The sequence below is a fragment of the Pan troglodytes genome, chromosome 1 (genome assembly GCF_028858775.2).
Source record: "Pan troglodytes isolate AG18354 chromosome 1, NHGRI_mPanTro3-v2.0_pri, whole genome shotgun sequence".
Lineage (NCBI taxonomy): Eukaryota > Metazoa > Chordata > Mammalia > Primates > Hominidae > Pan > Pan troglodytes.
Window position 1 is genome coordinate 30,232,486 of NC_072398.2, and position 14,403 is coordinate 30,246,888.

The following is a 14,403-nucleotide window of genomic DNA, read 5'->3' on the forward strand; positions in this document are numbered from 1 at the left end:
CATGGAGAACCTCTACTAGGGCAATGCAGAGGGGAAATGTGGGATTGGAGCTCCCACACAGAGTGGCCACTGAGGTGCTGCCTAGTGGATCTCTGAGAAGAAGGCTGACATCCTTCAGACCCCAGAATGGTAAGTCCACCAACAGCTTGCACTGTGCACATGGAAAAGTCATAGGCACTCAACACCAGCTCTTGAAAGCAGCCGCAGGAGTCGTACCTTGCAGAGCTACAAAAGCAGAGCTGCCCAAGGCGTTGGGAGCCCACCCCTTGCATCAGTGTGCCCTGGGTGTGAGGCATGAAGTCCAAGGAGATTGTTTTGGAGCTTTAAGATTTCATGAATGCCCTGCCAAGTTTCAGGCTTGCATAGGTCTTGTAATCCCTCTGCTATGGCCAATTTATCTCATTTAGAATGGGAACACTTACCCAATGCCTGTACCCCTATTGTATCTTGGAAGTAACTAACTTGTTTTTGATTTTACAGGCTCATAGGCAGAAGGGACTTGCCTCGTCTCAAATGAAACTCTGGACTTGAACTTTTGGGTTAATTCTGGAATGAGTTAAGACTTTGGAGGACTGTTGGGAAGGCATGATTGTGTTTTGAAATGTGAAAACGACATGCATCTTGGGAGGGGCCAGGGGCTGAATGATATGGTTTGGTTCTGTGTCCCCACCCAAATCTCGTGTGGAATTTTAATTCCCACATGTCAAGGGAGGGACCTGATAGGAGATGATTGGATCATGGGGTTGGTTTCCCCCATGCTGTTCTTATGATAGTGAGGGGGTTCTCATGAGACATGATGGTTTTAAAAATGACAGTTTCCCTTGCACACTCTGTCTCCTGCCACCTTGTGAAGAAGGTGCCTGCTTCCCCTTTGCCTTCCACCATGATTGTAAGTTTGCTGAGACCTCCCCAGCCATGCAGAACTGTGAGTCAACTAAACCTCTTTGGTTTATAAATTACCCAGTCTCAGGTAGTATCTTTATAGCAGTGTGAAAGTGGACTAATATACTACCAATACAAATAAGTGATGCTCACTCATTTGTGCATGCTGCTTCTTAGGTAATTAGATGCAAAATCAGCTACAGCTCTCCATGACAGGGAGTTGAACCTGGCATCAGAGTACCCACCAGCACCCTTGTTGCGATTAAGAATTAGCAGTGTCCAGGCCAGGTGGACAGAGGAAGCGGGGTCGCCGCTGCCTCCCTACCCACCTGCTTGTGCGTTGGGGTTGTGGTGGGCCAAGATGGTGGGCTTCTTGGAGGAGCAGCTTGGTTAGAAGCTGGTGATGAGCAGCAGCAAGGACAACCAGTGGCAGTGGTAGGACTTCATGTGGGACATGCCTTGGCTGGCGCTGCCCTACAAGGAGAAGCACAGAAACTTTGGAACAATTACCAAATTTCCAATATTCCATTGCTAATATTCATAGATGCCACCACTGCAAAGGTTGTGTGCAAGAATGGGCTGCTGGTGATCTGAGATGACCCAGAAGGTATGGAATTCCCTTGGGGACCTAAACTTTTCAGGTTTATGAAATGACTCACAGTTCCTGGAAAGCAGCATCCCAGAAAGGTCTTACATAGGACCCTATTTCTCTGCACATGGGTGTTCATCCTGCCAAAGCCTCACCCAGGTCCTGGTGGAATCTTATTAGAAGATCAAGGAGGCAGGCCAGAACTTTGAGATTATCTTAGTCAGTGAAGACAGATCAGAGAGTCCTTCAAACAGTACTTCAGTGATAGGTTCTGGCTCACTATCCCCCTTACTGAAAAGGCCTGGAAGTCGCATCCCATCTGGCTGTATAGAATCCAAGGCATTCCCCATGCTCATTGTGCTGGACTCACAGGGCGAGGTGATCATGTGGCGGGGTGAGTGGAGGTGCTTAACGACGAGGACTGCTGGGAGTTCCCATGGCACCCAAGCCCGTGCTGAAGCTCTCTGACTCCAACACTTTGCAGCTCAACTGGCCCCTGCCTCCTCCTTTTTGTGGACTCTGAGGATGACAGAGAGTCCCAGGAAGCCAAGCAGCTGATTCAGCCAATAGCTGAGAAAATCATTGCCAAGTGCAAAGCCAAAGAAGAGGAGCATCACTTCCATTTTTTGTATCTGGGGAGGATGATATGATAGACTTCCTGCAAGGTTACACCAACCCGCCTGAGGCTGCCCCTTTGCTCAGTATCCTGGACATGACAGCACTGATGGAGTATGTGATAGACGTGGGAGGAGATCACCCCTGCCATTGTGGAGGCCTTGGTGAGTAACTTTCTGGCAGAAAAGCTCAATCCAGAGCCCATCTAATGGAGCTCCGGCCTTCTGAGATGTTGTTTAGAATTCAGTCTTCTCCTCCCCTTTCTTCCCTCCACCCTTCGACTTATCCAGTGTGTCCTGAATCACACAACCCAAGTGTCCAACCTCTCTGTGGTGCCTTGCTTCTGCATTCACTACCCAGCTAGCATCCTGGGGTGTGTGTCCTCTCAGCAGCAGCAGAATCCACCATGTTTGGAGACTCTGCTTGAGATCACGAGATGGCATAGCCTAGCCAGAACAAGGACTGCATCACTTTTGCAAAGTCACCAGCTTTTGGTGAAAGATCTGCCAGGGTGTTCTTCCGCAGAGTGAGCGTGAAGGACCAATGGATCAGGGCTCTTGCTCTGACTCTGGTATCAGCACGCACATACAGAGACCCTGACAGCCAGAGGAACTGCCTGGTGACAGCTACATGGAGGCGAAGCAGAGAAAGAGTCTTGATAGACCTCAGCTTAGAGCTGTTGGTGAGAAAGTCCTTTTCTCAGTGACATAGTTTCTTTCAGTCAGAGGGAAAAACAGCAGCTTATCAATGAGTTCTTGAACAAGAGTTTTTCAAATGTAAAAGGAAGCTTGTGGGGATTTTCAGGGTGAGAAAAACCATTTAGTGAAGGTACTAGTTCATATAATAATGGCTTACTGTTACTGAGCTCGCACCTCGTGATGAGAGCTTCTCATTCCTTTCTTATCTCTCTTTCTTCCTTGATCTTGACCTTCCCCAAGTTTCTGCCTGCTTATATGAACAGCTCCCACGGTCTTGAAATTTTGTTAACAGATTCTTCCCTTTGGATATCTATTCCCAAGAAACTCAGCCCTGAGGTTTTAGAGGAGCACCTCCTAGCCAGCACAGACCTCTCACTCCACCCAGCTCTGTGCCTGAGGCCACTGGACCTCTGCCAAGGTGCCTGCACCCACTTTGGTTACCCTATGGTCATTCTCTTTCTTTTCTTTTCAAAGCAGAACTAAAAGGACAAGGAATTACCAGAAGCCTCACATTTTCTGCAGAAGGAACTGTACCCTAGGGTGGGAGTGAGGGCAGGGGGTGTGCCAGCCACGAGTAGGCATTGGATTCCCTTTGCCAGGCCCAGGCAGATCAACCTCTTATTTTGGTGAAAGATCTGCCAGGCAGTTCCTCTGGCTGTCAGGGTCTCTGTATGTGCGTGCTGATACCAGAGTTAGAGAAAGAGCCCTGATCCATTGGCCCTTCACGCTCACTCTGCGGAAGAACGCCCTGGCAGGTCTTTCACCAAAAGCTAAAATAATAGTTCACCAAAAGAGAAGCAACAACTATGCTCTTAGGATTTGGGGTGGAGGGCTTTGGCCTAGGGACTCATGGGGCTTTGGCCTCACTTAATCAGGTGTCAAGGTCTTTAAACAATCCTGGAGATTACCCTCAGCTCCACTCAGCACTCTGCCCATCCAAATCATTTATTTGGAAAACCCAGCCCCTCACAAGCTGTTGACATTGTTATACCCTGCCACATCGGATTATTGGTTTGTAGTTCAGAGGCACAAAATGAGTTGGTAATTAGTTTGTTATTTGATGTTACCAGCCTGAAATGCAATCACCTAACAGGAAATAAAGCAGGCATCTTTGGACATTATCAACCAAAAGAAAAAAAAAAGAGAGAATTAGTAGTGTCCAGGCTAAAGAGTACTTTCATTAACATTTAAGTAAAGGCTGAAGTACTAGGTTGGCTGTCAAAATTCAGAGGACAAGAGGAGAAAAACCCTCAGGGGTTTCCTAATTGGGGGTAAAGGAGGGTGTGCACAAGACTAGAGGCCTTCAAGGGTCTTTGGGTAAATAAGAGATCAAGAGAGAAAGATATCTGGAAATTAGGAAGCAACTCAGGATCTTCCCTTTTGAGTCTGTCTTTTTGAAGGCTTAAGTGTGTAAGACTTTTTTCCTTGTATGGTGCTAGATAGCAATCTATAAAAATACAACCTCCATTCATCCTCAATGTGCTGGTTTTGAGATCTAGCTGTTATTTCAATGAAGAGACTTTATCATGTCCAGGGGTAGGGAAACTGGCAGGATAAGAAGTTTGAGATGAAAGGCATGTGACCATCTCCCTACATCACTGCAGCCATCCCTCTCCCAGACCCTTCAGTAGTGAGGATAGAGTTGACAGGATAGGCTCAGGATAGAGATGACAGGATGAACAAACCAGTGACAACAGATCATGGTCTTTCTGGAGAGGCAGTGGGATCCATTTCCCTTTTTTCTGATTGCCTGCTCCAAAAAATACCTTAGAGAAAAAGGGAGGCTGTATCACTTTGCCACCCCTGGGTAGTAGGGGAAAATTACTGTAAACTGATCATTTGAGAAATGCCAAAAATAAGTGAACATCGTCACAAAAATCACAAGCTTCCAACACAGCCTTTAGATGATTTTTTATGGCAATTAAACATTTTGGGTTGGACACAGTGGTGGCTCATGCCTGCAATCCCAGCACTTTGGGAGGCTGAAGTGGGAGAATTGCCTGAGCCCAGGAGTTGAAGACCAGCCTGGGTAACATGGGGAAACCCCATCTCTACAGAAAATTAATAAATTTTCTCCACATGGTGGCGTGTGCCTGTGTTCCCAGCTACTTGGGAGGCTGAGGCAGGAGGATTGCTTGAATCCAGGAGGTTGGGGCTGCAGTGAGTCATGCTCTCACCACTGCACTCCAGCCTAGGCAACAGAGTGAGACCTTGTCTCAAAAAAAAAAAAAAAAGGTTAGAAAAAATAAATAATAAATAAATAAGTAAACATTTTGTATTAACATCATGCTGACCTTTTTCTCACTATTGATTATTTAGCTCCTTTTCCTTGAAAAACTATTTTGGTGAATTCTGTCATTCATATAAAAAAATTCTGAATGCTTAGTAGTAAGTAGTGCATGACTTTATTTTTTAATTTTCCCAGGAGTACATTTGGAATCACAGTATTTCAAGCTAGAAGAGAGGTTGGAGGTTGTATAGTGATAGCAAAGCCTTTTATATGAGGTAACAGAGGCCCTGAAAGTCAAGGACATTATCCAAGGAAATGCTGAGTCACACTTTCTTTTCAGACAATGACTTTCTGATCTGTGTGTTCATTTCCCATTTAAGAATGAATCTCTCATAAAAGGAGTAACATAATCAATTTGGGTTTTGAATCAATGAAACTACTAATATTCTTATATATTATTCCAAGTAGAAACATTTAATGTAATCATACTTGCTGTTGTGAAAACAAACTCTATTTCATTGTTTGTGTAACTTAAATTTCCTACATGACCCATCAAAAATGAATTAATTGGATTTGGCATGTGAAGCTTAGGAAGGATTTTAGAAAAGCTTTCTTATTATTCCCTGCTCATTTTCCACCTAAGAGTTTTTTTCTCCAACAGATGTACACATTTCACATGCAAACCACATGTAAATACATTTAATAGAATTCAGAGCAAGTTTAAAAACATTTCAAAGTGTTTCAAAGCAGACTCACTCCTAGTCTATATCAAATATCACCAATAATTCAATAACCCAGGAAAAGAAATGCCACCAAAAATCTGCAAATTGGAAGGAAAAAAGATGCCGACAAAAGTCGTTGTTTTGGAAGCTCATAGTACCAGAAGAAAGCTGAGCAATTGGTTTAGCCCATCCTCTTGTCTTTAGGCAAAAGTGCCCTAAATAGTCTGTACAAAATGGTCAACGTTTTCCCAGGTAACCTACTTCAATGAACAGTATTTGACACCAATGCCAGAGAAGAAACCTTTTTAAATACTCACTATAGCACATATACTTGACACATTTACATTTCTGAATGAGTTTCTAAATGATACCTGCAAACTATATGTAAGAGAAACAGCAAGACAAGATCATCAACAAAAATACTAAAATGCAGCCATCGCCAAGTTGAAAATAATGTGTGCCATTCAGCTTAGGGTATGCTCAGAACAGCAGCTCAGCTGTGGAAATAGTCACAGTTGCAAATGACTTGATGGACGCAGAAATCATTTAGGACCATTAATAATATTTGAGACGTTTAGGTCAACATTTCTCAAAAGTCATTAAAGCAAAGTTCTAAAAAACTAATACTTCTGTCAATCATGGTTATTATTTAACATATTATTCTGATTACTTATGTCTTCATTCTAACAAACTTGTTTTCAAATATGTTGAAAGCATGTCTAAAGTATAGTTAGTGTTGAATTGCTTTAGTACTCTTAATACATCTCCAAACCATTATATTATTTGCAAATAGATGCACTGTATTTGAATGAGAATTGTTATATAGATGTGTATGCTGGTGAACAGGGAAGGTATTAAAAACACTACAGAAGAATGTGGTAGGTTGCTTTTTAGAAATATTTTAGCAAATTTTTCAGAAAAAAGTATATAATTTATTGAGCTAATTCGATTTCCTCTGTATTTTCTTAAACTCACTTGTTTTCATATTAATTTTTAAAAACAAATTTTATGTATTTTGTGATTTTATGTATTTTGATTCTGTGAGATCAAAGTATATTTGTAAGAGGTTGATTCTTGTGCCTGATCCTTCATGATAAATATAATCACTAGGAAGATAAGAGAGAGGAAAAAATGAGAACAGTAAATGCAGGCATTTTAAATTTATTAATGTTAACTTCAAATCCATGCTAAGGCTGAACATGTGTAATAAGAAATGAGAATAGTTGCAAGTATCAATTAAGTTGCAATTCTAAATTTCAAAAACTGAATTTGAATCATGCTGATCAACAGAATTAATGAAGGGCATGGGTGTGTGAACCAATTTGGCTTCAAGAAAAAGACTCTATTTGCTTGGTGTTCTGATTTAAACTGTCTATTTCCTTTATATTTAACAACTATTAACAAGTTTATATGTTATCTGACAGAGTAACAGACTTACAAATGGAATATTATTACTTCAAGCAAGAGAAATTTGTTAGTGTGATACAATCATTTGATGCATTGAGGAGGTATCAAAAACATAATTGCTCTGTTGTAACATTCATTTCCCTCAATTACACATTGGTGTGTCTTAATGGTAATGACAGATATAAAATTATGTCTGTTCACCACTTAAAACTAAGTTTTTATTGCTTCTTTGCTAAGCTTTTAATAGAGCCAAACACACTAATACATTGTGGGTGGCTCAGCTTAAGTGTGATCTCACAGTATATTTGTGTTAAACCCAGAGAAATATTGCAGTGTTAATCAACTCATAAAGATGATAACTAATTTACTTTGTAGCAATCTAAGGTGTAACCCCAATTATACTTTGTTTTCCTAATTTTTGCAGAGCTAGCACTATCAGGCAACGTATAAATTTATCTCCTAGATTCCTGAACTAAGCTTTCCAGGGAGCTTTCTCAGCATCTACCTCCATGCCCTCCCTGTTCATCCTTCGTTACTCTCTCAGGAATCCCTAGTCCATTTAGGGACATGATAACTAAGGAGAGAAAGCTAAGGATACCAAACTAGCTCAACATAAATTAAAGGTATAAACTATTATCTAAAGTGAAACTTTCTAGAGGCGGCAAAAAAAAAATCCACTGTCTTTACTGTATTAGACATGAGGTCCTTAAATTAATTTGGGACTGTTTGTATCAGATAAATTAGCTAACCTCCAACGTGCTCATTTATGTGGTGTTTCTTAAGACGGTGCAGCTTAAATGGAATGCTAGTTGTGCTTTAGTCTTTTCTTTCTCAGATAGCATTAGGGAGAAAACTGTTTCAATATTTCCCTCCTTTTGCCTTGCTAAGAAAGCGTTGTCCATATGAAAATAGCTTTTTCTACATAGAAGCAAGAATATTACTTTTAAACATTTACAACTATTAAGGTTTAGAGATACGATTGCTTTTCAAAGGAGGAAAGAACACAAATATGTATTTTGGACTTGGTGTGATCTAATGATAGGTGATCTGCACATACTGTCTCATCTGATTCTTGTGACAATTCTCTGAGGCTGGCATTGTTATTATACTTACCTTTTACAAATGAGTAAACTGAAGATAGTAGAGTAGCCAATTGTCAGAGCAAATGCTGGCCTGTCTTTCAAGCCCAGTATTTTCCACCAACGTTAATGTTTCAGGTTTCTACATGAAGGTTCCTTTTCTTTCAATTCAGTCAGTAATTTCATCGCTTTTTGGAATTATTTCATTTTACAGTGATTTTTTTCTATACTCAGACTAAGTTTACAAAAGTGTTTTACATATTCATTTATTTATTCAAAACGTATTTATTACATCATATCTATTTATTATATCTCGGATATGCCAGGCACTGTGTTAAATGTTAAGGAATTCAAGGAAATAGCCTCTTTTCTACCTGTAAGTTGCCTGTATTCTGGTAAAGAAGCCAAACATGTCCCCGGATCACTGCCGTGAGACTCCGTGAGGGCGGCCGAGCGCCTGTGTAGGAAGCTAGCTCTGGAGGAACAGTGTTTCAAGTATATGTCCCTATTGGATTACTGATTCTGGGAAATTCTAACCCAGCTCCTGTGCATACTCCTAAACCTCAGACTTCTGCTCTTTCCCTCATAACCCATTTTCTGCTCTACAAACTGTTAGCTTCCTTTGCCAAGGAAAGGACAGTGGTCTAGACGTCAAGGAGCCAACATTGTGGCTAGAAATCAATCTCTGTTTCCCTGGCTTTGAATTACTATATGACTTCAGGCTGCCCATTTAACCTTTGCTGGCCGTGGTTATTTATTTGCACAATACAGGTAATAGCTACCTTATGAGTTGCTGTAGGGCTTCATTAGTTAATGTTTACAACATCTTTGAAAATATAGCATGAAAGCTACTAAGTAAGCGCAAATTATTATTATTATTAACATTATAATCATCATCAATCTATTTCGTATATAGCCAAAGGCTGTCTGCAAGAAGTGAATCATGATGGTTCTCTACAAGCCTGGCTCCATCTTCCAGGCTTGATTGCTAGATCCAAAGGCCCGAACCCAATGACAGGCATAGCAATTTAAATAAGTTATTTCTGTGCATGTAAAAAGAAAAATCATCTCACATTCCCACTTCTTGACTCTGTTGCTAGTTGCTCAACCTTTCTCCTGATCGTCATATAATCATCTCTGTGTATATAAAACATGTAGAAACTCTCCTAGCCAACTGACAATTATCTGGATCCCCTAGACAGCCCTGACATCTTATTCCTCTATTGTGTAAAGCAGGAAACTGAGACCACAGAAAGTGAGTCATAGATTTGAGTTCAAAGTTTGAATGAGCCCACTCTTTGTTTAGCAGTTGAGACTGCGCCTATATGCACAAGCATATTTGGAAAGAGAAAATTTACATTAAGCCACATAAATATCATTTTGATTATAGTTATTTAATAGCTGATTACTAAATAATTATTCAGCCTATTTAAATTCGCTGTTTCTAAGAGTGTTGATAATGACAAAAAGGCAGTTATTTTAAATAGGGAAAAATTCATTTTTAATAATGGATTTCTCTCTGCCTAAAAAAAGTCTCTTTTGCCCTTGTTTCCTGGTCTACTCTGACATATTTTTCATAACCCACATAAAACTTTTGCTCATTTTGGAAACTTCTGTAGCTCCCTTTAGACTGTGGTGAATTTCCCTCCCTTGAATGTGTGATGCCTGATTATATGATTTATTTGGTAATTATTTATTTCTCTTTGGCATATCCCATTGTTTTCATTTGCAACTTTTCAAATATCTACACAGTATCTTCTTTTTACAATTAAATTACACAGCCTTTTGTGGGTAACACAGAAGGAGTGTTCATCTTTATAATCCCTGAGATGCTTAGGTTAGATTATTGGAAGTGGGATTCAATAAACGTTTGTTTCTTCTTTTTTGTTCAAATATATTTGGGAGACCATTTTATATTGCCATTGAATATGATGGAAAGCTGCTACACCCTTTCCCTCTGATCCTGGGCACATAGGTAGACTACACTTCCCAGCCTCTCTTGCAATTGAAGTGGGCCACGTGATTGAGTTTGGTCAATGTGAATGGTAGACATCATGCATGCCACTGCCTGAACTGGCCTATTAAAATATTCAGCACAGTCCTCCCTGCCTGCACATGCTCTTTACTCACTAACAAGCTGAATGGAAAGAAAACCAAAACCCGAAACAAAACCCAAGGACTTAGAGAAAGGCAAAGTCACAGATAGAAAGATCCCAAGTCCATATGCCACCACTTGGAGAAGAGCTTTCCAAGAGAATTAAGTCACCAGGAAAATCCACGGACGTCTGTTGGGTGAGTAAGAAATAAGAAATAAAATAAATCACTGAAATTTGGGGATTGTTACAGAAGCATAAATTGACTTATAAAACATCTCACAATCATCTTATCCTTAATATATTCAAAATAGAATTCTTATTTCCTTTCTTCTGTATTCCTCAAATCCAGTGCTTCAGCAAGTCTTATCCAAACTCCCTTCAAAATGTATCTCAGTACCCATCAAATCATTCAATTTCTCTCTCTTTTTCTGCATCGTCAGCATGAGTTTGCTCCTGGGCTCTATGATAGCCTTTAAACTGCTCCTGCTGCTTCCATTCTTACCCTTCTCTCTTCAATTTACCCTCTACACAGCAACCAAAACCATTTTGAAAAAACACTACTTAAACCACACCATTCCCTTATTTTAAATCCTTCAATAGCTTATCATTGCATCAAGAACAAAATCCATACTCCTAACCTTGGCCTGCAAGATCCTGCACACTCTGGCCCCAGCCTAGCTCACCACCTTATCTCAGGCTCCTTTTCTAAAAGCCTGCAAAGTCTAGTCACTTGGAATTCTTTCAGCTTCTCTCACAATCTAAGGTTTTATCTCCTCCAGGATCTTCACCTTGAAGGTTGTTCTCCTTTCTCTTCACATGGCCAGCTCCTGGCTACCTTTCATATCACTGATTAGACATCCCTTCTTCAGAGGAGTTCTCTCAGATCACCATATTTAAGAAAACTATCTACCCTCTTTTATCCTTTATTGCAATATCTTGATCTTTTCCATATTAGCAATTACCAGAATTTTAAATTATACTTTTATGCAGCAGATATGAACTTCAGGTCACATGTTCAGAAGTGTACATGTAGTCCTATTTCACATAAAAGGATGAAACTTCCTTTTCTGTACTATTTCAAGACCTCATTCCATTTGTGTATTGATTAGGACATAGGTTTCAGATGCTGTAACAACAAATAAAATGAAACAGTAGCTAAAATATCTTTGTTAAATGTACTGCATCTTCTATATTAAAAGTGTATTTCTTTCTCCCTTAACTGTCAGAGGGTAAGCAGTCCATGGCTAATAAAGGCAGTTTTGAAGTGTCAAGGAAGAAGGCTCTTTTTATGTGGTCAGTCTGTCATTCTTAACATGAAGCTTCCATACCTCAGTATAAGATGCAAGATTCACTGTAATTTAGTGTGGTGGTTAAGAGCAGTGCACCGTTGAGGTAAACAGCTGGGTCAAAAGCAGCTCTTAGATGTCAATTATCATGGCCAGTGAATGCCCTTATATAAACAAGGTCGTTAATTGTTTCTAAAGGAGGTAAGATTGTGAGAAGACATGCATGCTCTTTTGATAAAAGACTTGGAAAAGGATGAAAAAATGAAGAGGCTAAGTATACAGCATTGTTTGAAAACCCAGTCTTTGTTTTATCCTTCTTGATTTGGATATATAGTAAACATATTTCAAATGCTCATAAAAAGTAAATGGTTACAAAAGAAATTAAGTTAGATGTGGTTTACTTTAAAGAAAATCTCAGGAAGTAATGTAGAGGAGGGTATACTTTCAAACTCATTTTATAAGTCTAGCAGTACTCTGATAGAAAAGCCAGACAAGGCCATTACTAGAAAAGAAAATTACAGGACAGTATCTCTCATGAACATACATGTAGAAATCTTCAAGAAAATACTAGCAAACTGTATTGAATAGCACATTAAAAGGATCACGTATCATAATCAAGTGGGATTTATCCCACGGATGCAAGGACGGATCAATATACACAAATTAGTAAATGTGATACACCACATTAACAGAATGAAAGACAAACACTTGATGATCATCTCAACAGACACAGAAAATGCATTTGACAAAACTCAACATTGTTTCATGATAAAAGCTCTCAACAAATTAGGTATGGAAGGAATGTACCTCAATGCAATAATGGCCGTATATAACAAACCCACAGCTAACCTCATACTCAATGGGGAAAAGTTGAAAGGTTTTTTTCAACATCAGGAACAAGGTAGGGATGCCCACTCTCACCACTTCTATTTAACATACTATTGGAAGTCCTAGCCAGAGCAATTAGGCAAGAGAAAGAAATAGAAGACATCTGAATTGAAAAGAAAAAAGCTAAATTGTCTGTGTTTACAGATGACATGATTTTATATATAGAAAATCCTAAAGATGCCATCAGAAAGCCATTAAAACTAATAAAGTTTTAGACTACCAAATTGACATACAAAAATTAGTAGTATTTCCATACATAAAAATGAACTATGCAAAAAAATCAAGAAAACAATCCATTAACAAAAGTTACAAAAAATAATAAAATCCTAGCAATAAATTTCACCAAGGAGATGAAGGATTTGTAAACTGAAAATTATAAAACAAAATAAATGAAGAATAAAAATGGAAGAAAATATAAATAAACAGGAAAATATCCCACATTCATGAATTGGAAGAATTAATTAATATTGTTAAAATGCCCGTACTATCCAAAACAATGTACAAAATTAAGGCAATTCTTATCAAAATTTGAATGATATTTTTCACAGAAATAGAAAAAAAAAACTAAAATTCTAACGGAACCATAAAAAATACCTGAATAGCCAAAGTAATATTGAGCAGAAAGAACAAAGCTGGAGGCATCACACAACCTCACTTCAAAATATACTGCAAGGTTATTGTAATCAACACAGCATTGAACTGGCATAAAAATAGGCACATAGACAAATGAAAGAAAAAAGAGAGCCAAGAAGTAAATTTATGAATTTGTAGTCAGTTAATTCTTGACAAGGTGCCAAGAATACACAGGAGGAACGGGCAGTCTCCTCAATAAATGGTATTGGAGAAACTGGAGATCCACATGTAAAAGAATGAAATTGGATCCTTATCTCACACCATATACAAAAATTAACTCAAAATTGATTGAAGACTTAAATATAAGACCCGAACCTGTAGAACTAGTAAAAGAAAACATAGGAGAAAAGCTCGATGACATTCATCTGGGCAATGTTTTGGATATGACCCCAAATGCACAGGAAACAAAAGTGGAAATAGACAAATGGGATTACCTCAAACTGAAAAGCTTCTCTACAATAAAAAAATCAACAGAGTGAAGAGATAATCTACAGAATGGGAGAAAATATTTGCAATCCCTACAGGTGATGAGGGGTTAATATCCAAAATATATAAGAAACTCCTACAACTCAATAGCAAGAAAATACATCACCTAATTTACAAATAAGGAGAGGATCTAAATAGACATTATTCCAATGAAGACACACAAATACTGAAGAGGTTCATGAAAAAATGCTCAATATTACTAATCATCAGAGAAATGCAAATTAAAACTATAAATCATAATAAGATATCACTTCACATGTGTTAGAATGGCTACTATGCAATGGAAGATAATGAATGTTGGTGAGGATGTGGAGAAATGGAAACCTTCACACACTGTTGGAGAAAATGCAAATTAATATAGCTATTATGGAAAACAGTATGGAGGTTCTTAAAAAAAATAAAAATAGAACTACCATATGATGTAGCAATCCCACTACTGGGTATACAGTTAAAGAAAATTAAATCAGGACATCTAAAAGATAACTACTTTCTCATATTCATTGCAGCATTATTCACAATAGCCACAATATGGAATGAACCTAAGTGTTCATCAGTGGATAAATGGATAAAGAAAATGTGGTATATATACACACAAGGGAATACTATTTAGCCTTAACAAAGAAAGTAAATCTTGTCATTTGTGAAAACAAAGTTAAACCTGGAAGGCATTATGTTAAGTGAAATAAACCAGGCACAAAAGACAGAAAACACACACCACATGATCTCAGTTATATGCAGAATCTAAATAAGTCAACTGTGTAGAAGCAGAGAGTAGAATGTGGTTACCAGAGG

General features: G+C 38.8%; 1 pseudogene; it reads left to right on the forward strand.

Moving 5' to 3' along the window:
• Nucleotides 1–1,336: 1,336 nt before the first annotated feature.
• LOC100613593 (nucleoredoxin-like) lies at nt 1,337–2,295 on the forward strand (annotated as a pseudogene).
• The last annotated feature ends 12,108 nt before the right edge of the window (nt 2,296–14,403 follow it).